Source organism: Bubalus bubalis, chromosome 6 (genome assembly GCF_019923935.1).
Source record: "Bubalus bubalis isolate 160015118507 breed Murrah chromosome 6, NDDB_SH_1, whole genome shotgun sequence".
Taxonomy (NCBI): domain Eukaryota; kingdom Metazoa; phylum Chordata; class Mammalia; order Artiodactyla; family Bovidae; genus Bubalus; species Bubalus bubalis.
Window position 1 is genome coordinate 90,250,826 of NC_059162.1, and position 24,051 is coordinate 90,274,876.

The window sequence follows — 24,051 nt, forward strand, 5'->3', positions numbered from 1 at the left end:
AAGGATCATGTGTCTCCATAATGAGACTCCAGTAGTTTCTAAGTCATAGCCCCACTCACTGCCAACCACATCTGTCTGCATGTTTGATGGACTGCAGACTTCATTTGTCTGGCATCTCTGATTACCCCTGATGGGCTAGAAACCCTGAGGCCCTCAGGCTTAAGGAGGCACAGTGTCCTAAGGGCTTGGCCATCCCTAGGTGAGCTGTGTGTAGTGCTTCACTACCCTTGTTCATGGCTGGAGATGGAGGGAAGCAATTTATGGATGCATTTTTCCTTGTAAGCAGACAGAAGTTTGAGGTCTCTGGTAACCATACTGTTCTTCGTGGCATAAAGAGGGTGAGAAGGATAAAACTGAGGTAGAAACCTGGCTCCACAGGTGGCCCTTGCACTTGTTAATTGGAAAAGGAAAGAGAATGCAAGGCAGAAATTATCATGACTACTTTTTTTTTTTTTTTTTAATAGATGATGACCTTACAGCATGGTGGATCTCAACTTCTCCACTTGCTCTTTGAGAAGGCCCATCATAGTGTCTGGTGTATGGTCAGTGTCCAGTAAACCTATGTTGAATATCTGTCTTCTTTCCTCTGTATAAGTGAGCACTATAGAAAAGGTGCTGAGCTGTAGACAGGCATTAAAATATCATCCTTAACTTCTAGAAACTCTAGCCTCTGGGGATGATAGACAAGTCAATTGATAGATATGATGGGTATAAAATAAGATACTAGTTTATGATGATAAAGTGCACCCAGCCAGACAGGGCTATCAGGGCAGCTTCATCAGAAGGTGGTGACCATTGCCCAAAGGAAGAGCAGAAGTGAGCTGGGCAAACTGAAGGAAGAAAGGGTCTCAGGAAGAGAGAAGAGCGTGAGTTGGGTTGCAGCTCAGGAAACAGCCAGGTGTTCTTACAGGTCTGTTCAGACTTTCTACTTCTTCATGATTTAGATTGTATGTTCCTAGGAAACTGTCCATTTTGTACAGATTATCCAACTTGTTGGTATGCAACTGCTCATAGTACTCATAATCCTTTTTATTTCTGTAAAATCAGTAGTAATAATTCCTCTTTTTTGTCAAGTTAGCCAAAGGTTTGTCAATTTTGTTAATTTTTTCAAAGAACCAGCTTTTAGTTTCATTGATTTTTATTTACTGTTTTTCCTATTCTCTATTTCATGTATCTCTAATGAAATCTTTATTTCCTCCCTTATCTTAGCTCTGGGTTTAGTTTAGTTTTCTTTTCTTTTTTCTACTTCCTTAAGATGTAAATTTAAGTTGTTGATTTAAGACTATGTTTTCCTTTAATATAAGCTATTACAACTATAAATTTCCCTGAGCCCAGGTTTTGCTGCAGCTTGTATTTTAATATCTTGTGTTTTTATTTTCATTTGTCTCAAGCTATTTTCTAATTTCTCCTGTGATTTATTCTATGGCCTATTGGCAAAATAAGAATGTTTTTATTTCCACACATTTATGGATGTTTTTAGTTTTTCTTCTGTTGATTTCTAGTTTCATTTAATTGTGATCAGAAATTATTTCAGTCTTTTAAATTTATTGAAACTTGTTTTGTGGCCTAACATATGGTACCTCCTGGAGAATATTCTATATGCGCTTAGGAAAAATATATATTTTGCAGTTTCTAGGTAGAATGTTCTGTAAATGTTGGTAAGGTCCATTTAGTCAATAGTATTGCTCAAGTTCTCTACTTCCCTACTGATCTTCTATGTAGTTGTTCCATCCATTATTGAAAGTAGGATACGGAAGCTTCCTATTATTGTAGAGCTGTCTACTTATCCCTTCAATCCCCTCAATGTTTGATTCACATTTGAGAATTTTAATGTTTAATGCGTGAAAGTGAAGTCGCTCAGTCGTGTCCAATTCTTTGCAACCCCATGGACTGTGGCCCACCAGGCTCCTCCATCCATGGGATTCTCCAGGCAAGAATACTGGAGTGGGTTGCCATTTCCTTCTCCAATGTTTAATGCATAGATGTAAATAATTGCTATATCTTGTTGGTGAATTTATCCTTTTATCATTACATATGTCCTTTTTAATCTTTTATAACAATTTTTACTTAAAGTTTATTTTGCTTGATATTACTATATTCAACTTATCTTTTTTTAGTTTTTGCACAGAATATCTTTTTCCACCTTTTCTTTTTTAAACTCTACATGTCCTAAAGTGAGACAGCATATACTTAGGTTTGCAAATAGATTAAAAACAAGACCTAAGTCTTTCAAAGAGTTTGATGCATTTACATTTTAGGTAATTACTGATAGAGAAGGACTTACTATTGCTATTTTGTTATCTGTTTTCTATTTGTCTTATAGCTTTCCTGCTCCTCACTTCTTCCTTTAGTGCCTTCCTTTGTTCTGTTCAGCTGATTTTTTAGGCTGATGTGTTTTAGTTCTTGTATTGCCTTTTGTGTCTATTCTGTAGACATTTTAATAGTGATTACCATGGGATTACATATAATATCCTAAAGTTAAAGAAATATTATAAACTCAAACCAATTTCAATCATTTACAAAAATTCTACTCCTTTACAGTTCCACTCACCCTTCCATTATTTATGTCACACATTACATCATTATATATTATGTATTCATTTAACATATGATTAATAATTATTTTTATACTTTTGTTTTTTAAATTTTATGAGAATTTTAAATGAAGTTATGAACCAAAATTACAATAATAATGATTTGTATATTTGTTCATGTATTTGCCTTTATCAAAAAACTTTATATTTTCATATTGCTTTGAGATATTGTCTGTTATCTTCTCATTCCAATTTGAAGAATTTTTCACAGTTCTTTTAGAACATGTCTAGTGATAATAAACTCAACTTTTTCTTAATCTAGGATGACTTAACTTCCTCATTTTTGAAGGACAGTATGGGCTTCCCTGGTGGCTCAGATGGTTTAAAAAAAAAAATTGCCTGCAATGACAGGAAGATCCCTAGGAGAATGGAATAGCTACCCATTCCAGTATTCTTGCCTGGAAAATCCCATGGACAGAGGAACCTGGTGGGCTACAGTTCATAGGGTCGCAAAGGGTCAGACATGACTGACTGACTAAGCGAGCACATTGCTAGATAAAGACCTCTCAGTTAACTTTTTTTTTTTTTTTCAACTCTTTAAATACATCATCCCACTTCCTTCAGCTTACAGGGTTTCTGCTGAAATATCATCTAATAATTTTACTGAAGATACTTTGTATGTGACAAATCATTTTTATTTTACTGCCTTCATTAATCACTCTTTATCTTTCTACATTTGATTATAATATTCCATGCATGTTTGAGTCTCTTTGGATTTATTATACTTTCCATTCATTAAGTTTCTTGTATTTATATATCCATGTTATTGCAAAGATTTTGGACTTTTGGGCCATTATTTCTTCAAATACACTCTCTTCCCCTTCCTCTCTCCCCTTCTTCTTCTTCTGGGACGCCCATTATGCATGTTTTGGCCTACTTAAAGGTTTCCTGTAAGTCTCTTAGGCTCTGTTCACTTTTATCAATTTACTATTCTTTTTGTTCATGAGGCTTGATAATTTCAAATGATCACTTTTCAAGTTTGCTGACTCCTCTGCCTGGTTAATTTCTGCTATCAGACCCCTCTAGTGAGTTCTAAATTCAGTTACTGTGTTTTCTGCTCCAGAATTATTTTATGTCTCTCTTTTTAGATATGCTCATGTTGTTTATACATTTTTCCCTCATTTATTTTACTTGTCTGTCCATGTTCTGCTTTAGCTCTTTCAGCATAATCGAGACAGTCATTTTAAAGTCTTTGTCAAGATATTCCAAAGTCTCTATTTCTTTAGGGTCACTTTCTAGAGATTTATTATATTCATTTGATTTGTCCATGTTTCTTATTTCTCTGTATACTTTTTAATCTCTTGGTGAAAATTGGGCATTTTAAGGGGAGAAATCAAGATGGTGACAGAATGTTTCTGAACTTCCTCCCACAGATGCACCAACAGCTACACAGGGAGCAAGTCCCTCAGAGAATCCAAAAAACCAGTGGAATGTCCTACAAACCAGGCAACTGAGAAAACACACACGTTGAAACAGGTAGGAAAGGCTGAAACACACTCTCACAATAAATCTCTGGCATAGTGCAATACAATCAGGAGGGAACCTCCAAGTCCTCCCTGAGGATCAAAGTGTTCATATATCTGTATAGCTTACACAAAGCTGAGATAATCTGTGACCCCCTCCAGTACAGTGTCATTAGCAGAAGAAATCAGATGAACATCCAAAAATAATTTAAATGGTAATTTAAAACTTCACTCTAGTCTCTTGAACAATGCCAAGAATTCCATTCACAGCACACAGGAAAAAATCATAAATAAAATTTATTCTACAGTTGGTTCACCTACACATTTTTCCACAAACTAACACACACACACACACACACACAAACACACACAGCAGCATCAGCTATGCCACACTTTTCCATCACTGTCTCCAAGTTTTCTCAAATCATCTTCTAAAACCCTGCCTATGACATCTTTCCTCTGTTGTTCCCTGCCCCCACTCCTGCCTTCTCATCTGCCTCTGAATCACCTTCCAGACCTGTTTATTTCTCTCTGGGCCCAGGTCCATCAATCTGTAAAATGGAACTAACTCATGGTCTTCCTATTTCCCATAGTATTTCAAGATGAAACGAGAACACATGAGAAAAGGCCTTGTAAATTGGAAAATGCTATTAAAGTAACTTAGTATATATTAAATTTCATAGTTTTATAATATATAAAGTTATCCATTCCAAGTTTTCTTATACATATAAGAAAGAAAAGTACAATAATATCCAAAACTTGAAAGAAATGTATTAGGAAAATATTGTCTATAAACATATGAAGACCCTTCTGGATACTGCCAGGCTCCTGACTTAGGGCCATATGTTGATTTATTCAAGCCTGAGAGATCTACCCTAGTACCTCTGGATAGCGTAATCTAGGGAAGAAGCGTGTATTTCCAAAACCCCTCAGGTATTTTAATCAGAGATTTGGCTCACAGACCAAAAGAGAAGTTCTCTTTTCTCTGGTTTCATTGAATGAGTAAAACACTGAAATTAGGCAATCTGCTTCAAAGGAAACCGACTGTTCCCTTCTAGTAGACATGGCATCTATATTTTTCAAAATATATCCAAACTCATCTTAAACCTTGCAGAGCTTGGAGATAATTGTAATGATTCCTAGTTTACTGAAGAAGAAACTAAGGCTTCAAGAGCTAGAATAATTTTCCCAAGGACATAAGACTAGTAAATAGTAGAACAGGAATTTGAACCCAGGTCTATCTGGTTACAAAGAACATGGTCTTGACTTCTATCTTCTACACAGCAGGGAGAATGAATGGTCCTCTTTTCATTGCTGTCCTTTGTGCCTCTGACCTAGGAAGCCTCATTATTCTGAGGAAGGCATTATAGCACAATGGAATCTGAGCTTTGTCAATGACTACAAGTTTGAGATTATAGGTCTGTCAAGTAGGCTCCTGGGTCCTCAGCTCCCTCACTTGTAAAATGGATATAGGTTGAACATATTAAACCATATATGCTAAGCCTAAGGATATAACAAATTTGGAGTGTTAAATAGAACAGGTTTAGATAAAATGCTTTTAACATCTGAAAATAATTATACTATTTTATTTAGAAATGAAAATAACCTAATTTTTTGCTTGTTAGATAAATACTAAAAGTTCATATGTTTAAAATACATGGGATATTTACCTGTTTAGGAAAATACATAGATATCACGGACTTCCCTGTCCTGAATCCTAGAGTTTGAGTTCAGTTCCAACCCTCATTAGCTGTTGATTTTGGCAAGTTACTTCTAAACAAACTGAAAGATGGGGAGGGAGTTGAATTGGGTGACTTGTTCCAACACCCGAATCTAAGAATACAGAAGGATGTCTCTGTATTGTTAGGCATTAGTTACATGTCCGACTATTATATCACATCTGTTTACTTTTCTTCATCACTTCTGACAGCGCTGTGAGTGAGTGAGTGAGTGAAGTCACCCAGTCGTATCCGACTCTTTGCGACCCCATGGACTGTAGCCTACCAGGCTTCTCCCTCCATGGGATTCTCCAGGCAAGAGTACTGGAGTGGGTTGCCATTTCCTTCTCCAGGGATCTTCCCAACCAGGGATCGAACCCGGGTCTCCTGCATTCCAGGCAGACACTTTAACCTCTGAGCCACCAGGGAAGCCAAATCACTAAGTGCCTCCTACTAGCCTTTTTATTGCACTTTTTCCCTCTTTCAAACAAGTTATGGCAAGCAGTCTGCAAAATGATCCCTGATGATCCTTGCATCCTGATAGTGATGCTTTTGTAAAGTCTCCATCCACAGTAAATCAGGGCTGGTTTATGTCACCGATATCCTATAATGCAAGGGACATTGTTTGACTTCCATGATGGGTGATAAAGGCATTGCAGCATCTACCTTGGTGTCATGAATCTCTTACACTCTGGCACAAAGCATTTGCCATGCTGTAAGTTTACCCAAGCAGAAGGATGGACACTCTCATGTAAAGGCACTAAGGTCTCCCACTGACAGAGAGCAAAAACTTGCCAAGCACGAGTTGAATGAGTTGGGTAACCAGCCATCCTAGTTGCCTGATACTCTCCTGGATTTAGCACAAGAAGTTCTATATCCTTGGAAACCCCTCCATCTCATGCAAAACTGAATGGATGCCTACTCTCTGAGTGAGTCACCTTGGAAGAGGATCCTGGAGCTTCTGCTAACATCTGGCTAAACTTCCTGAGCCAGAACTGCCTAGCCAAGCCATGTTAACACTTCTGACTCTCAAAAACTGTAAGAGATGATAGTTATTCTTATTTTACATGTATAAATATTGGGGCAATGTGTTACGAATAAATAAAACACTAATAAGTTTTATTTCTGGAACAAAGTGAATAAAACCACTTAATTCCATCACTTGTCATTGTGCATTGCACACTCGCCAATGGGGTAGTGGGTTAAACTCCACCCTATGCTCTGTTTACTAGTTCCTGTGGGTGGGGTTTCATCTGCCAGAGAGGGAGCCTTTTCTAATTTGCACAGAGTCTACACAGACTAACTGGAGGCCCTAATTGAAGGGCACTGCCCTTCAAGCCTATTTACACCTCCTTTCACACTAGTCTCCTAGCAGGTCTTTGCACAGGAGAAAAAAAGTACCTATTTCAGTTTCTCAAATGAGCTAAATAACTGTAAGCTCTTTCTGCCTCAAGACCTTAGCTCATGGTATTTCTTCCTCATAGAACATTTTAATTTCCTCCCCACCATCCAAACTTCCATCAGCTAATTCCCACTCATCTTTAAGATTTATGTTTATACAGTTTGCATGCACTTTTATTTACACTGTTTCCTGCCACACTGCTCTGTGGCCACTGCTCCTCTCCTTTGGGCAGCGTCACAATCAGTGACGCGCATTTGTGCGTGGTCAGTGCCTCCTCCCCAACCAAAGGAGCCAATACACAAGGGCAAGGTGGCCTGGCTCTGGCTCCACTGCACGTGCAGCACAGGCCTGGGCCCTGAAAGGTCTGCAGTGAATATTTGAAGAGAGAAATTTAGCAAGTCCTGTGTGTTAAAATATACTAGAGCTTATGACACTGGTTTGAGAGTCACTAACACCCAGTTCTGTGTGTGTATGCCTAGCCTATTTGTACATAAATATTGATGTGTACACATGGGATGCTATTATTATAGAATTTTACAAAGTCTGAAACCTCAATCATTTACATCTTGGACATACTCAGAGGAATAAGTATACCTAAATTTCGAATCAAACATATGCCCTAAATTTAGGACATGAATCTTAATCGGCAAGTGAATGGGAAGAAGAAGAAAGTGACAATTTGTAAGGGAATGCTTAGTGCAAGCATGACTCTTATTCTAGATGAAAGATTTCCAAACATGTGGAATACAAAGGTAACAGCAGTGAAACTGAAAAATTGAGAACTTAGTTGAACAATTTTTTTTTTTGAGTATTGAAAATTATTTTTTAAAGGAAACATTTTTGGTTCTTCACAGTTAAAACCTTGCTCCATCATTGTCAAATCACACAGCACTTCGCTCTGATATAATTTTTGCTGCATCAGAATCTATAAGAGTAGACAAAACTGAAGATAACCTGCTCCTCATTAAACACTGCCTTTTCAACTAAAATAAAATTGATGCTATTTTTAAGAGTGTACCTTTTATAATTCAGATTTCATTTTCAATTTTTTATGAATACACTTTCTTGTTCATAGTGCTTGTACTTAATTTATTAGAATGGTATACATTTAACATTCATATTTTTATAATTTAACTTTTTTTTACTATGCTTATACGTATATGTGCTAGGTATCAAATATTCAGTTTCATTTGTTTTAAAATTTTATAGTGTGAACATTCTTCCAAAATACTGCTAATACTACCATTTTATTAAAGTAAAATCCTTAAATATACATAGTTTGGAGTATTTTGGGGGAATTCAATTACTAAAACACAATCTCTTCTATCCAGGAGTCTGTGATTTAGCAAAGATAGAAAATCTCTATGAAAGGTCCTCCAACCTTAAGCAAGTCTTTGAAGGTATAAGAGTTAAATGGATGACATCCCAGGAGGAGGGGGCAGCAGGAGTGAAAACAAGAAGGGAAAAAACAAAAATATGAGTACTAGTGTGAGACACGGAAGCAGGCAAAGGCAGGATCTGTGGATATTTATGCTTACAGAAGTGTGGTCAGGCAGCTGTCAAATGACTCATGCTCACAACACTGACCACCATTTTCTTTCTTTCTTTTTTTCTTTTTTTTTTTTTTGCTACTAGTGGCTTTTCCTTTAGCTGCTACTGGGAACAGTTTCATATTGGGTATGTGCATGTATGTATGGGAATCATACGCATGTGGCTTGAGTCTCGCCTAAGTAGCTGACCCTCAGGCCTCTGTTTGATCATGATTTATACATTGTACAGCAGCCCAGACATCCGGAAAGAATATTATAGAAACTGCAAAGACAAATATGGAAAAAAGATATGCTTGGCTCACAAGCCAAACTGGATTTCTTAATGGGTATGGAAACCAGGTCCCAATCAAGGGGTCCAGTCTCCAGGCCAGGTGATGAGATGCTGACACGTGCTCTGTTGCAGTCCAAATAAACCCAGGAGGCTGAACTGCATCGTCCTGTCTGCTCAGCGTTCTCTAAATAAGTGCTCTCCCTTATCCATGCATGCATGAGTACACACCCCACACACATTCTAAAAAGAACTCAGTGTCAGGAAGTTTGTTTTGATCTTGCTTGAGTCTAATATACCACAGTAAAGAGGGGAGGAAAGGAAACTTGTAATCAATTCAATACCAGTGATCTTCTAACGTGAATGTTGGGAGCTTTCAATATATTATCTCAAGTGTTACTATTCTTACTCTTGCAAGTCTCTCTTTGCAGTGCAATGAACTGAAGTTTGAATCCTAGTCCTGTTACTAATGAACTGTGTGGCCCTGGAGAGTGAGTGGTGGAAACAGAAAGCAGCTTGCTTGGAGGTGAAAATTTAATACATGTAAAGAGTTGATACACTCATGCACTCTTATTGCAGCCCCAGGCTCATGATAGAATCACATTATATTTATTTAGGTCTATGTCCAATGCTATATAACCCTTTAACTCCCCTGCTACATAAATCCCCCCAAACCTGTTTCTCAACCCATGTTAAACTTTCAACTTAAAAACAAAATGACCATTTCATTGCCAACCATCTCTCTCAGCCAAAAGAAGGCAACAAATGCAGTCTTTTAGCCAGAACAAAGCCAGTGCTCATAAGGCACAAGGGAAAATGGACTAGGATAAGCAACTTGCAGTTTCTATCACACTGACTGAAAGGAAATTTGACCTCACCAACAATGCTTATGATTTGGTTATTGATAAACTGTTTCAGGAATAAAGCATGGAGTATTAAAAATTATTTCCTGGTAGTGAGCATGTGAATGGTGTGGAGTGGACAAGAGTGTTAGTCACTCAGTCGTGTCTGACTCTTTGTGACCCACAAGGACTGTGGACTGTAACCTACCAGGCTCCTCTGTCCATGGAATTCTCCAGGCAAGAATACTGGAGTGGATTGCCATTCCCTTCTCCAGGGGATCTTCACAGCCCAGGGATTGAACCTGGGTCTCCTGCATTGCAGGCAGATTCTGGAGCCACCAGGGAAGCCATGTGAATCGTATCAAAATAAAAATAATTACTAAAGACAAAGTAATTTGCCTTAGGGATGAATGCATGCATTTCATGCATGTATGCTTTGGATTTCTTCTAGAATGACCACAGCATAAACTTCCTCCTGCACAGTACTTGCCTTCCAGTGCTTCCTTAGAACCAGGTTGATGACCTCTCCTTAGAGGGGCTTAGTGAACCAGTCAAGCAAATTCTGCTCTGCACAATCACATTCCATGTATCAGAACATACAGTTGCAAAGGTAGTTATGCTGTAGTGAACTTGGTTTATTGTATGTACACTAAGCCCTAACCCCTCTATGAACATTGTGTGTACACCACACTCTGCCCATTGCTTCATATGGCAACTGGCTCTTAATGAGTGCTGAACAAATATTTGCTGAGTTAAATGTCAGTTTCTAAACTAGGTTTCTTTTATCATTTAGTATGTTCCTGGTACAGAGCAGGCACTCAGAATAAAAAATGAATTTGTGAATGAATGAGGGTGAAAAAAACACATGAGCAAGGAGATAAACAAAACTAACAAACACCCTTTTCTGTGGGGATTATCCTAATTTCACAGATAACAGCTGCCAGAAAAGTGAAAGATTTCTCCAACAATCTCTCCAAGCTACTAAGTGATGAGATTGAGGTTTAAGTTCAAGAATGACTGGCTGTAAATGCCATGCTCTTGACTCAAGATTTCTTTGGCTTAGCTCTTAAGACTCCAAAGCACGGATAATGCCAAATGTGCTTTTCTTTTTTTTGCAAAAGCATATAAATTTAAAAGCTCCTTAAATAGCCTGATATTTACCCAACTTCTAGTATCTGCCTTGGGAATTTTTCAGCTAGAAAGGAAGTTGAAATAGCTTTTGTAGAATGAGTCTATTTGGTAATAGAAAGATGCAATTAACAGAATGTTACACGCTTCCTGAAGAAATCTGGCTGTTATTGGGTTAAAAACTATGAGGTTCACCCTATGCCCCTAAACAATTGCCCTAGGATGTCCTCTCCTCCCACCACCCTCAGGAATAACTGGTCCAGCAATTAACCAGGGTTCAAGGATATATCCTTACTCTCTCTAGAGTCCAGAGGCAATGGAGTTGTTTTCTGTAAGAACACAGATGGTTCCTTTATGCTTGTTCTGTGACCCAAGCAGACAGACTATTCACAATGTCAAATCCATTGCCCCTCACAATGACCTTTGAGTGCCAAGGTCAGCGTATGCTTGTTCCCTGTGAAAGCATATATTATAGAGGGCGCTCCAGTATCCAAGGCCTCTCAAGGGTCCTGATCTCAGACCATGCCTCTGCCATCCTCGGGACTCACGGTCCTTCAGCAGCATTAATGATCCCAGAATAGCCAAAATATAATGGGCTGCTGGGAAGCTTAGACTGTGAGGCCATCTGGAATGAGTTTGGAGCCAGGGCCCACCTGTGATGCATTAGGCCTCAACTCCAGAACCGGCTTGGTGGAGAGGAGCAGCTAGGGCAGCTAACTGAGGAACCTGGGGGAGTGTAATTAGAGAAGGCTGATTTTGGAGCACAGGGCTTGCCAGGATCTTCGTGTCTCCCGAGAGTGTGCAGGCAGGCTGTCTGCCGAAAGGGTTTTAAGTTTCCACATTGTGAAAGGAGAAAATGACTATATATAAAGATGGTTTGTTTTTTCCTCAGACAACCCAGTGACAGAGCAGAACTGTCTCTCAGATTACACCACTGGGCCAAAAAATAGTGAAGTTTGGCATGTTGGACCTGAGGCGTGGAGGTCAAACAGCCTAAGTTCTAATCTTAGCTCTCACTCCCTTTGCTGGGTGATCTCTTTCCCTCAGTTTTCTCATCTGGTTTATAATACCCACCAACTTAGTCTGAGTGGACTGCTATAACAATACCATAGAAGAGTGGATTCTAATTCTCACTATTCTGAAGGCTGACAAGTCAAAGTGCAAGGTACTGGCAAATCAGGTTCCTAGTGAGAACCAGCTTCCTAACTTACAGACAGTTCCCTTCTCACTATGTCTTCACATGGCAAAGAGGAGAGGGGGAGAGGAGGTGAAAGAAGGAGAAGAGAGAGGACTTTACTCTTCTTTGTCTTATGGCTACACTAATCCCATAATGGGGGCCCTACCCTCATGACTTTGTAATCATAATTACCTCCAAAGGTCCCACCTCCAAATACCATCACTGTGTTAGGTGTTGGGGCTTCCCAGGCAGCTCAGTGGTGAAGAATCCACCTGCCAATGCAAGAAGACTCGGGGGACATGGGTTCGATCCCTGGGTCAAGAAGATCCTCTGGAGGAGGAAATGGCAACCCACTCCAGTATTCTTGCCTGGAAAATCCCATGGACAGAGGAGCCTGGTGGGCTATAGTCCTAGGGGGTTGCAAAGAGTGGGACACAACTGAGTGACTAAGCACACATACACACATTAAGTGTTAGGGCTTCAATATATTAATTTGGGAGAAGAGAATACAGATATTCAGTCAGTAACAGTCTCCTTGTGAGAATCTACTATAATCCAGAAATTTTATTTACGTTGGTTTTAATTTTCTGGGCAACATAAAAGGGAGATATTAACTTTGTTATTTTACAAGAAAAAATCAAAGGAAACTGAAACCCAGAGGGGAAGAGTAACATGTACAAAGTCACAAGAATTTGAACTCCAGTTCAATAGGCTTCAGTGCTCCTGTTTTTTTCACCATGACATGCTAACTTGGTTGAAAGAGTGGTTAAATTACATAACCAAGATTCTCTCTTATCTTGTGAAAAAAAAGTCACTGTTTTAGAAAGTATTGATTTGTGTTAGCCCCTTAAGAAAAACAGATTGTCTCAAAGGAAACTCATATTAAAATTTTAGATGCTAATAAATAGAAAGGGCCTATGTTCATCTGGGCTTCCCAGGAGGCACTAGTGGTAAAGAACCTGCCTGACAATGCAGAAGATGTAAGAGACACTAGTTCAATCCCTGGGTCAGGAAGATCCCCTAAAGAAGGGCATGGCAACCCACTGCAGTATTCTTGCCTGGAGAATCCCATTGACAGAGGAGCCTAGCAGGCCACAGTCCATAGGCTAGCACAGTCTAACGCAATTGAAGCAACTTAGCACACACATGCACGCATACTCATCTGGCTCACCTCTGATGGGTGAGAAATTGGATGTACAGAGAATGTACAGAGAATAGAATGGGCCTACATAAATTCACACTACATAGTATAGCAGATTCAGAATTTAAACCCAGAATTTTTGGACTCATTCCCAGCTCTCTTTTCCCCAGTATTATACTGGCTTAGTTAAAATGACTTGTCTATCAGATAAAAGTCAGTTCTTAGATTTTTGAGTTCAACTTGAATTTCTGAATTCAAGTTCCCAAGAGGGGTCATTATTTTTATTATTGTTTAAATGCAAATACGATCTCACCAATAGGTCAGAATATTCTGAGCTATTTTGTCTTCCAGGTTTAGGGTTTTGACTTAGTAATTTCAAATTGGGATTTTCCCTTACAAGTCTACTTATGAAAAATTTTGCAACATTTCCCATCTGCCATAGAAGCCATAATAATATCCCTGACTGTATGAAGACCAGAACACACAAATCTGCAGAGGGATCATAATTTGTTTCAAAATTTAGTTGGTATTTTAAGAAAATATTTTAAGAGCTTCTGCCTGAAGTTGACATGGGCAGCTATACAAAGAACTTTTACATATAATTCTGTGAAACCTGCCTTTTCATTTAGAATAGCTTTTTAAAAATTAATTTTTCTCATTATCAATTCAAAGTTTTCTTGTGCTTACATAAAGAGTAAAATGATAAATGTTAATAGATTGACATAAACCTGGCATTGTATAACTATTGGCAGTTTTTTCTGTCAGTGCAATGAAATGTCATAAATATAAATGAATTAATTTCAACAATGGGCACCTTTTTCACCAAATTAATAGAATCCAGTGAAAAACTTGTGAAGTTCATTCAAAGAAGAAATGCTGATACCACCATTTTACACTCAAAAAGTTAAACATGGAAGATAAAAGTATTTTTGTGGTGGTTATGCAAATAACAATTTTGTAGAACACAGCATTGTGAAAACAATATTCTTACCAAATTAAGTCTCTATGGTAATGTGCAAATATACTTGGAACTGGTTGTGGTAACACATAATTTCCACTTTATCCCAACACAATCATATTCTACAATTGAAATGGAATCTATAGTTATCAAAAGTTATTGTTTTAACAAATTTAAAATTTTAAAAATTTTGTGTCAACGTTCAATAAAATATATATATTCAATACTACATATATTCTATATATAGAATAATAAATATGGAGAATTAATAATTCTATATGTAGAATATATATATATATATAATTCTAAATAGGAGGAGACTAGAATTCATCACCACACAAGCAAGGGAGAAACTGAATAGATTAGTCATTGAGAACTCAAACTGTCTGCAACATGGAACTTTGAAAAGTTTTAATTGCATTTTGGGATGTCTCAACTTGAGGAAAGAATCTTTTGATGAAGCTCCTATTTCTAATTGGATAAATGTGTATTCTATTCTAGAACCAAATGACATTGAGAACATCTACACTTCTGAAACATAAATTTGGTAAAAATAATCATAAATAGAGACAACCTAATTGGTCAGTTTTATCTTCTAAAAGTATTTTTCATATAAAGTTTTTTCAAATTGGAATAAATGATAGAACCCATGAAAATATTTAGGCTATGCACATTTTAATACACACAAAAATAAAAATTATGTATTCATTTAACAAAATTTCCTCTAAACTCACTAGATGCTTCAATACTTATAAAGAGTTTCCTCAAAAATATTATCTTAAAAAAATTTATATAGAATTTATTAACTCAAAAATAAAACTTAGAGACTATGTCATCCAACTGTATCAAAAAGCTAAATAATAAGACTACTGAAAAAATTAATTCAGCAGAAAAACACCAATAATATAGTGCCACAGAGGGTGGTACTATAAAGAATTAAAGAGGGTGGTACAATAAAGAAATTGATTGAGGGTATGTGTAATTATTTTAAATTTATTTTTTCCTTTTAAAATCCCATTTTCATTATAAAAAATTTCTAACACAAACATAAATAAAAGAATATAATGGATTCCCATCCACCCAGCAATACATAGCTTCACAACTATCAAACAAGGCAGATCTTGTATCCTCCATACCCCCTACACAAGTATAGTCTGTTTTAAGTTAACTATTTGGCCACAAGTGTAGATTTTCTTTTCCTTATATAGTTTTAAATTATTCTTTTAACTTTTACTGAAGTATTGTTGCTTTACAATGTTGTGTTAGTTGTGTACAGCAAAGTGAATCAGCTATATATATATACATACATATATATATACACACACACATATATTTATATTCATTTTTGGATTTCTTTCCTATTTATGTCACCACAGAGCATTGAGTAGAGTCCTTATGTTTCTTTCTAATGCTCACATAAACCATATAAAGAAAATTTTAATTATTAGAGATATTAGTCTCCGACTTATCTTATTAGTTGGAGACGACTGAGCGACTTCACTTTCACTTTTCACTTCCATGCATTGGAGAAGGAAATGGCAACCCACTCCGGTGTTCTTGCCTGGAGAATCCCAGGGACGGGGAAGCCTGGTGGGCTGCCGTCTATGGAGTCGCACAGAGTCCGACACGACTGAAGCGACTTAGCAGCAGTAACAGCAGTCTTATTTTAACAGTTTTATTTTTAAAAATAATATAAGAAGGAGAATTCCAGAAAACATCCCCTTCTGTTTCATTGTGTTGGGCAGAGCAGCGCAAAATAGCCTTGAAGGAGAAGGTCCTTGGGAAAATGCCGGAGAGCCAGAAGTACCCAGGCTTTGCAATAGCTGAAAAACATCTCCTGCTTTTAGCTATGCTCGGCGCCAAGATTTAATAATATTAAAGATGTTGCTTGAGAACATGGGTCATGGGATAAACACCTGGGTCATTTAGAACGCGCTGTCCTTGAAATATCTTTTACTGATTATGTCTTAACCCCGTACGCGCTCTGCTGGCCATATACTCTTAAGCTCTTTGTTCCTGCTTCTATAAAAAGGCTCGACTGCAGAAATAAATTTATCAGTCCTTGAAAGAGACTGTCTGAGTGTTGTTCTTTCAGGTTCGTCGTTTACATGTCACGGGGAGAAAATCCTCACACATTGACTATGCTAAAGCCTTTGTGTGAATCACAACAAACTGTGGAAAATTCTTAGAGATGGGAGTACCAGACCACCTTACCTGTCTCCTAAGAAACCTGTATGCTGGTCAAGAAGCAACAGTTAGAACTAGACATGGAACAACTGATTGGTTCAAAATTGAGGAAGAGTATGACAAGCCTACATGTTGTCACCCTGCTTTTTTAGCTTATATGCAGAGTACATCATATGAAATGCCAGGCTGGATAAATCACAAACTGGAATCAAGATTGCTAGAAGAAATATCAATAACCTCAGATAATGCAGATAATACCACTCTAATGGCAGAAAGTGAAGATGACCTAAAGGGGCTCTTGATGAGAATGAAAGAGGACAGTGAAAAAGTTGACTTAAAACACTCAGAAAACTAAGATAATGGCATCCAGTCCCAACACTTCATGGCAAATACAAGAGGGAAAAGTGGAGATAGTGTCAGATTTTCTTTTCTTGGGCTTCAAAATCACTGCAGATGGTGACTGCAGCCATGAAATTAAAAGATGCTTGCTCCTTGGAAGCAAAACAATGACAAACCTATACAGCATATTAAAATGTAGAGAGATGACTTTGTTGACAAAGGTCTGTATAGTCAAAGCTATGGTTTTTCAAGTAGTCACATATAGATGTGAGAATTAGACCATAAAGAAGGCTGAGCACTAAAGAACTGATGATCTCAAATTGTGCTGGAGAAGACTCTTGAGAGTCCCTGGGATTGCAAGGAGATCAAAACAGCCAATCCAAAAGGAAATCAACACTTAATATTCACTGGAAGACTGATGCTGAAGCTGATACACCAACACTTTGGCCACCCTATGCAAAGAGCCGACTCATTGGAAAAGACCCTGATGCTGGGAAAGATTGAAGGCAAAAGGAGAAAGTGGTGGCAGAGGATGAGATGATTAGATAACATCACTGACTCAATGGATGTGAATTTAAGCAAGGACAGTGGAGCCTGGTGTGCTGCAGTCCATGGGGTTGAACAGAGTTGGACACAACTTAACAACTGAACAACAACAAGAATTATTTACAGGTTGACAAATCTGTTAGCCAATCAAGTACTTCAAAAAGTATGTAAGTTTAATTATTTTAATGTACTCAGAGCATCCCAGTTTAGATAATAAATTAATGTCACTATCTATAAAGACAGATGAAGGCATCTGGCCCATTCTGTGAAATGTAGCCTCCCCAAATTTGCCCTGTGTCCCGTGAAGATTAAAAAATTATTATACCTACAACTATGAGTCTCTCTCAAAAAAAAAAAAAAGCTTTTATAATGATGGGGACAAATCTGCAAATTCTGAGAGGCCAGAAATGACACCTTCTCACTTAATTCCTCTGAATTAAGTGAGCCAGGACATCCTTGTTTAAATTTCCTTCCCAGGAGAGCTCACAAACCAAGGAAAATTACACAAATAGGTCTCCTGTAGCAACTAGACCTGGGACAGGGGTTTTCTTTATAGAGTCAACAAAAAATCTCTATGCTCAGCCCTCATTTTGGGATAAAGAGATGAGTAATTCACAGTACCTGGGCTCAGTCTATAAGAAACAGTAAAAGTGTATTCAACTAATTCTAAAAAATAGAATGAGATAAAGCTAACTCGAGGCTTATGTCAAAGGCAGCACAACAAAAGGAGGCAGCAATTAATCCTGGCTGGGAGATCAGCTGTGGTGACATTAAACTGAGGCTTGTAGGGTTTTCATAGTGAAGATGGACGTTTAGGAAAGGCAAACATGGGGCTTCCCTGGTGGTCCAGTAGTTAAGAATCCACTTGCCAATGCACAACACGAGTTGATCCCTGGTCCGGGAAGATCCCGTATACCATGGAGCAACTAAGCCTTTGTGCCACAACTACTGAGTCAGCACTCTAGAACCTGTGAGGCACAACTACTGAAGCCTGTTCACCAAGAGCCCTTGCTCTGCAACAAGAAAAGCCACCACAAGAGAAGCCTGTGCACTTCAACGAAGAGTAGCTCCTGCTTGCTGCAACAAAGACCCAGCAGAGTCAAAATATAAATTAAATTTAAAAAATAAAAGGCAAAGAAGAGTGAAAGTAGATTATATAGCTAGTATCCACAAAATTAAGTGATAGATGGAGAAATGTTTCTTTTCTAAGAACAGGTTTGAACAACACACATGAGAACCAGCAATAACTGGCAGGTATGATGTTATATGAGCAGTTGCTCTCAGGATATTTAAAGGGAGATCCAGAGCGAGCATATATACATCTGACCCTCACTTCACACTGCTGAAAAGCTCATAAAAAGATCTGGATAACAATGGATGAAGTTAAACTGAGACTGCAGATACCCCACAGGCTGGCTTAAGACAGCACAAAAAACAGTAATATTTGTAAGTACGAATTTTTACTCCCTTTAGGGAAAACATTCCTTACTTTTTCTTTCACTCCCCACCTCCACATAATGTGATCTGATCTATCTTCTGACCCCGACTGGACACCTACGAGTATACAATGATCAGACAGCCCAACAAGAGGCTCCTCCTGGGATGAAAAATAACAACTGTTAAAGAAAGTTTCAAATTCAAAGGGACATAACTTTTTCTTCATCCACTTTATTTACTTGAACATGAGAAAAAATGTGTGATATGAAAAGAGCATAATTCTCAAAATTTTTACTTATTCACTACATTAATGAAAGTTTTTCTAACCTTTTATACAGTAATGTTTGATGGTATGGGGAGGGAGGAGGGAGGAGGGTGCAGGATGGGGAACACATGTATACCTGTGGCAGATTCATTTTGATATTTGGCAAAACTAATACAATTATGTAAAGTTTAAAAATAAACTTTAAAAAAAAAAAGAAAAATAGATAAGGTTCTAAATTGAAAGGCCTCTAATGCCCTTCTAAAGAGTCCAGTGTTTCCATATTACCCACAGTATTAAAATCAAAAATTTACCATTAATAGCACTATCCAATTTATCCCCTTTAGGAGGATCACTTTAAGTAGCAATATAAATAACTGGAGAAGAGGTATTATAATAAGTGTTTAATCAGGAAACCTATTAAAGAGACATTGTAATTATTCAATATAATTTATTTCTTAGGGTGGTGAAGTAACAGGCTCAAAAACCATCTATAAAGCCAAATAGAAATCTATCATCCTTGACTGTATTCTTTCCATGACATTTTGAATCCAATTGTCACTATCTTCTAATTGGCTGGTGTGACTGGATAGTAGTAACAACATAACCTGATTGTATGAAAGGAAAAAAGATACTAGCTCTGAGAAGAGAGATATGGTGAATTTTGTTTGGACTAAACAAAGTTTAAAACTGGTGGACTGACTTCCAGGTTGGAACTCTCTAGCAGTTATTTAGATAAATGGATCTAAAGCTTAAAGGAGTAACCAGAACACTTTGGCTATAATTGTGTGGGAAGGAGGAACATCTCCTAAAATTTTTCTATCAACCTCTAAACTTCATAGCATTTTGCTCAGAAATCTGGCTAGCATCCTAGAGAAAATTTGGTAGCTGAAAAGACATTTTCTTCAGAAGAAAAGAAAATGTAAGTGGGCCAATAAAAGAAGTTCCATGCCTTGTTCTTACAAAGTTTTATTTCCTTAGTTAGCTGTCCCTGACTTTGCAAAACCCATGTGTTATTGCGTGTCTGTTCTTTCTCTTAATAAAGGTAATTATAGTTTAATGCATTCAGTTGGAATACTGCCAAGAAATTGCAGGCAACGATGTGCAACTGTAACTGAAAATACCCAGTACCCACTTGGCCAAAAACAACCCTACCAGAGACCACCCATTCACACAAGAGAACTCTATACCATGCATGTTCTGACCCATCCATTGTCCCAGTGACCTAGGGAGAGGATGCATCAGGGCTACTAGAAACCTAGACCCTGTTTAGGGAAGTAAGAAGGAAAAAAAGAATATGTTCTGTGAGATTTGAATGGAGGGATAGAATTTGTAAACTCCAGGCTCTGCTTTGTTCCTGGCCAGATTTTAAAAAGTGGCCAGCTCCTTTAGACCAAGACTCCTCCCACATCCTTTGCCTCTGTAGGAGTAGCCTAGCTCCTGGTAGGGGCTGGCCTTGGCTGAATAACATTTGAATAATTAATTTAAGAAATGTAAAGGCAGTTTTAGGTACTTGATGTATTAGTTAAGGTTCCTTTGATTGCAAATCAGCTAGCACTGGCTTAGGTTTAAAGGCTTTTTTTTTTTTTTTTTTTAAGAATACTAGAATACCATATGGAATCCAAGAGAAATTAATAAAGCAGCAGAATGGGGGTAAAAACCAAGATTTCTCCAGGGACCAGCAGGAGTTTGTAGACCTTTTCTGGAAGCTTTTCAAAAGGTATGAACTGCCTCCAAATTTCTAGGCTCCAGGCCTTGGGTAAAATTCTCAAAGGAGAGATTTTGGCTCATTTTGACCAGCTACAGCCAAATGGTGATAAGAAAATATAATACCAGTATGGTTTCCAGGGCCCTACCCTATGGCTCAGGACCCTAATCTATTGCAGAGCAAGGCAGCTAGGCAGACATTCCAATAAATAGCCACAACTCTAGGGAAGTGGCGTTAGTTGGAGCACTCCACGTCAAGGCTTATCTGTCACCTTTCACTAGGTTCTTCTCTGACAATAAACACATTTCAGTGGTACAAAACTTACTTTTCAATTACACTGCTTGCTGGATTCAGAAAATCAGTGGCTCTATTCCAAGTTATGGATCTGCTGCTGCTTTGCTTTATGTAGAGGATCCAAGCTGAAGAAGTAGGCTCTACCTGAGTCATGGTATTCTTAAAAGGTTGAATGGCAGAATGGCTCTTAAAGTTTCTGGGGAATATTATAAATATACATATATTACATATAAGACATAAGAATATATATATATATAATTTTATGGGCTTCCCAGGTGGCGCCAGTGGTAAAGAACCTGCTTGCCAATGCAGGAGTCATGAGTTCAATCCCTGAGTCAGGAAGATCCCCTGGAGGAGGAAATGGCAACCCACTCCTGTATTCTTGCCTATGGAATCACATGGACAGAGTAGTCTGGTGAGCTATGGTCCACAGGGTCGCAAAGAGTTGGACATGACTGAAGCAACTTAGCATCTGTGAGTGCATATAATTTTATACATATATATGTGTGTGTGTGTGTGTGTGTACACACATATTCTATTCTGTTTCTCCAGAGGGCCCTAACTAACACAATCTCCAACTATAATTGTTAAATTGTCTATTTATCCTTTCAATTCAGTTTTTAAATGTATTTTGGGCTGTTTTAAGGAGCATATATATTTATATCTATTACATCTACCATGACAGATTGATGTTTTTATCACTATGTAATTACTCTCCTTGTCTCGAGTAATATTTATCTTATAGTCTATTTTGTCTGACTTGATTAAAATTATTCTAACTCTTATGATTTCTGTTTGTGTTTGTTTTTCCTTTTTAAATTTTTTTCAACTGATTTGTGTCTTTAGATCAAAGCTTTAAAGATGGATCTTGGTTTCTTTATCCAGTCTGAAAATATATGCCTTTTGATTGAATATCTAATCTATCCACATCTAATACATTTATTGATAGATTTATGTCTGCCATTTTGCTGTTTTACAAATGTCTTGTGGCTTTTGTTCATTTTTTTCTCCTTTATTGACTTCTGTTATACAAATATTTTTAGTGTACCATTTTAATTTCTCTGATAGCTTAACTATGGTTTTGAGGTATTTTTAGGGGCTGCTCTAGAGTTTTCAATATTTATCTATTACTTATCACAACCTACTTCAAATTAATGCTAACTGTATCCCTCAGAAGACAGCACACACAATGGGAAGGAAATAAACCTATACTGGCATGAAGTAGCTGCTATTGTCACATATATTACAACTACAAGAGCTATAAATCCAATAATACTAAATTATATTTAATTCTTATATTTTAAAAAAAGTGAGAAATGAGAAAGGCAAAACTGTCTATTATGGAGCTCTTCATTCCCTCTTGTGGATCAAAGTTACCACATGATGTCATCTGCTTTCAACCTAAAGGAGTTTCTTGAGCATTTCCTGTAGGGAAATTATGCTGGCAATGAATTCCCTCAGTGTTTATTTGGGAAATGTTTTTATTTCATCCTCATCTTTGAAAAATAATGGGTATAAATTATTGATTGACTTTCTTTTCCTTTCATCACTTCGGATATGTCATCTTATGCCTATTGGACTTCCTTGTTGCCATCAATTGCATTGTTGTTTCTCTGAATTGTTTTTCTCTTTATGCTTTCAAGACTTTTCTCTTTGCTTTGGTTTTCAGCAGTTTGACCATGTGGTATCTAAGTACGACTATGTTTGTATTTTTCCTGTTCTGGGTTCATTGTAGTTCTTGGGGATCTTTAAGTTAATGGTTTTCATCAAATTTAGGAAGTTTGGACCATTATTATGTACCCAAATATTTGCTTCTGTCTCTATTTCTAGCTTCTTCCTGAGTCTCCATTATACATGTATTGGAACACCTGACATTGTCCTACAATTGTCTGACACTATGCTCATTTTTCTTCAATATTTTTCTTCTCTGTTCAACTTGAATAATTTCTGTTCATATTTAACTGATTTTTTCTCTGTACTTTCAATTTGTGCTGTTGAATATATCTGCCACATTTTTTCATATCAATTATTGTACTTTGCTAGTTAGAATTTCAATTGATTATTTTTAAAATACTTTTTCTTTTAATAGGTTTCCTGTTTTTTGATTAATTGTAAGATATTTTCCTTTAATTCATTTAACATAGCTTACTTTCTTTAAACACATTTGTAGTGGCTGCTTTGGAGTTTTTATCTGAGAAGTTGAACCTCTGGATTATTTCACCCACTATCATTTGTTCTGTGTGGGTTCAGTTCAGTTCAGTCCCTCAGTCGTATCTGACTCTGTGACCCCATGGACTGCAGCATTCAAGGCTTCCCTGTCCATCACCAACTCCTGAAGCCTGCTCAAATTCATGTCCATCAAGTCAGTGATGCCATCCTACCATCTAATCTTCCGTTGTCCCCTTGTCCTCCTGCTTCAATCTTTCCTACAGCATTAGTGTCTTCTCTGATGAGTCAGTTCTTTGCATGAGGTGGCCAAAGTATTGTACCCTCAGCATCAGTCCTTCCAGTGAATATTCAGGACTGATTTCCTTTAGGATTGACTAGTTTGATGTCCTTTCAGTCCAAGGGACTCTCAAGAGTCTTCTCCAACATTACAATTCAAAAGCATCAATTCTTCAGCACTCAGCCTCCTTTATGACCCAACTCTCACATCCATACACGACTACTGGAAAAACCATAGCTTCGACTAGACAGACCTGTGTGGGTTGGGGAATGCATATGAAGTTTCAGGCAATTCTCAAGTGTACCTTGGCTTTCTTTTTTTGCCATGTTCTCTTGGGTCTCCCCTATGCACATTTAGTTTTTAGACAGCAGAAAAAGTGTGGAAAATCTTATCTCAGGCTTTACATCACTATGTCCTTTCTACAGTCTCTCCATAAAGTTTCTGAATGGTCTGTCATTCACCCCAGATTGGAATGGCAACCTTGGTCCTGCACAGATGTGGGTTTTCCCCATCCATTTCCAATTAAGTCTGCCATTTTAGCTGGCAAAGTCAAATGGTTTTGCTTCTCATTCCTGTCTGAATTAATCACTT

At 37.6% G+C, this 24,051-nt stretch overlaps 1 non-coding gene across 1 annotated transcript; it reads right to left on the reverse strand.

Moving 5' to 3' along the window:
• Positions 1-6,132: 6,132 nt before the first annotated feature.
• On the reverse strand, positions 6,133-6,204 carry TRNAS-GGA. The gene has a single exon. It is a non-coding gene; the product is annotated as a tRNA-Ser (tRNA).
• Between the last annotated feature and the right edge of the window lie 17,847 nt (positions 6,205-24,051).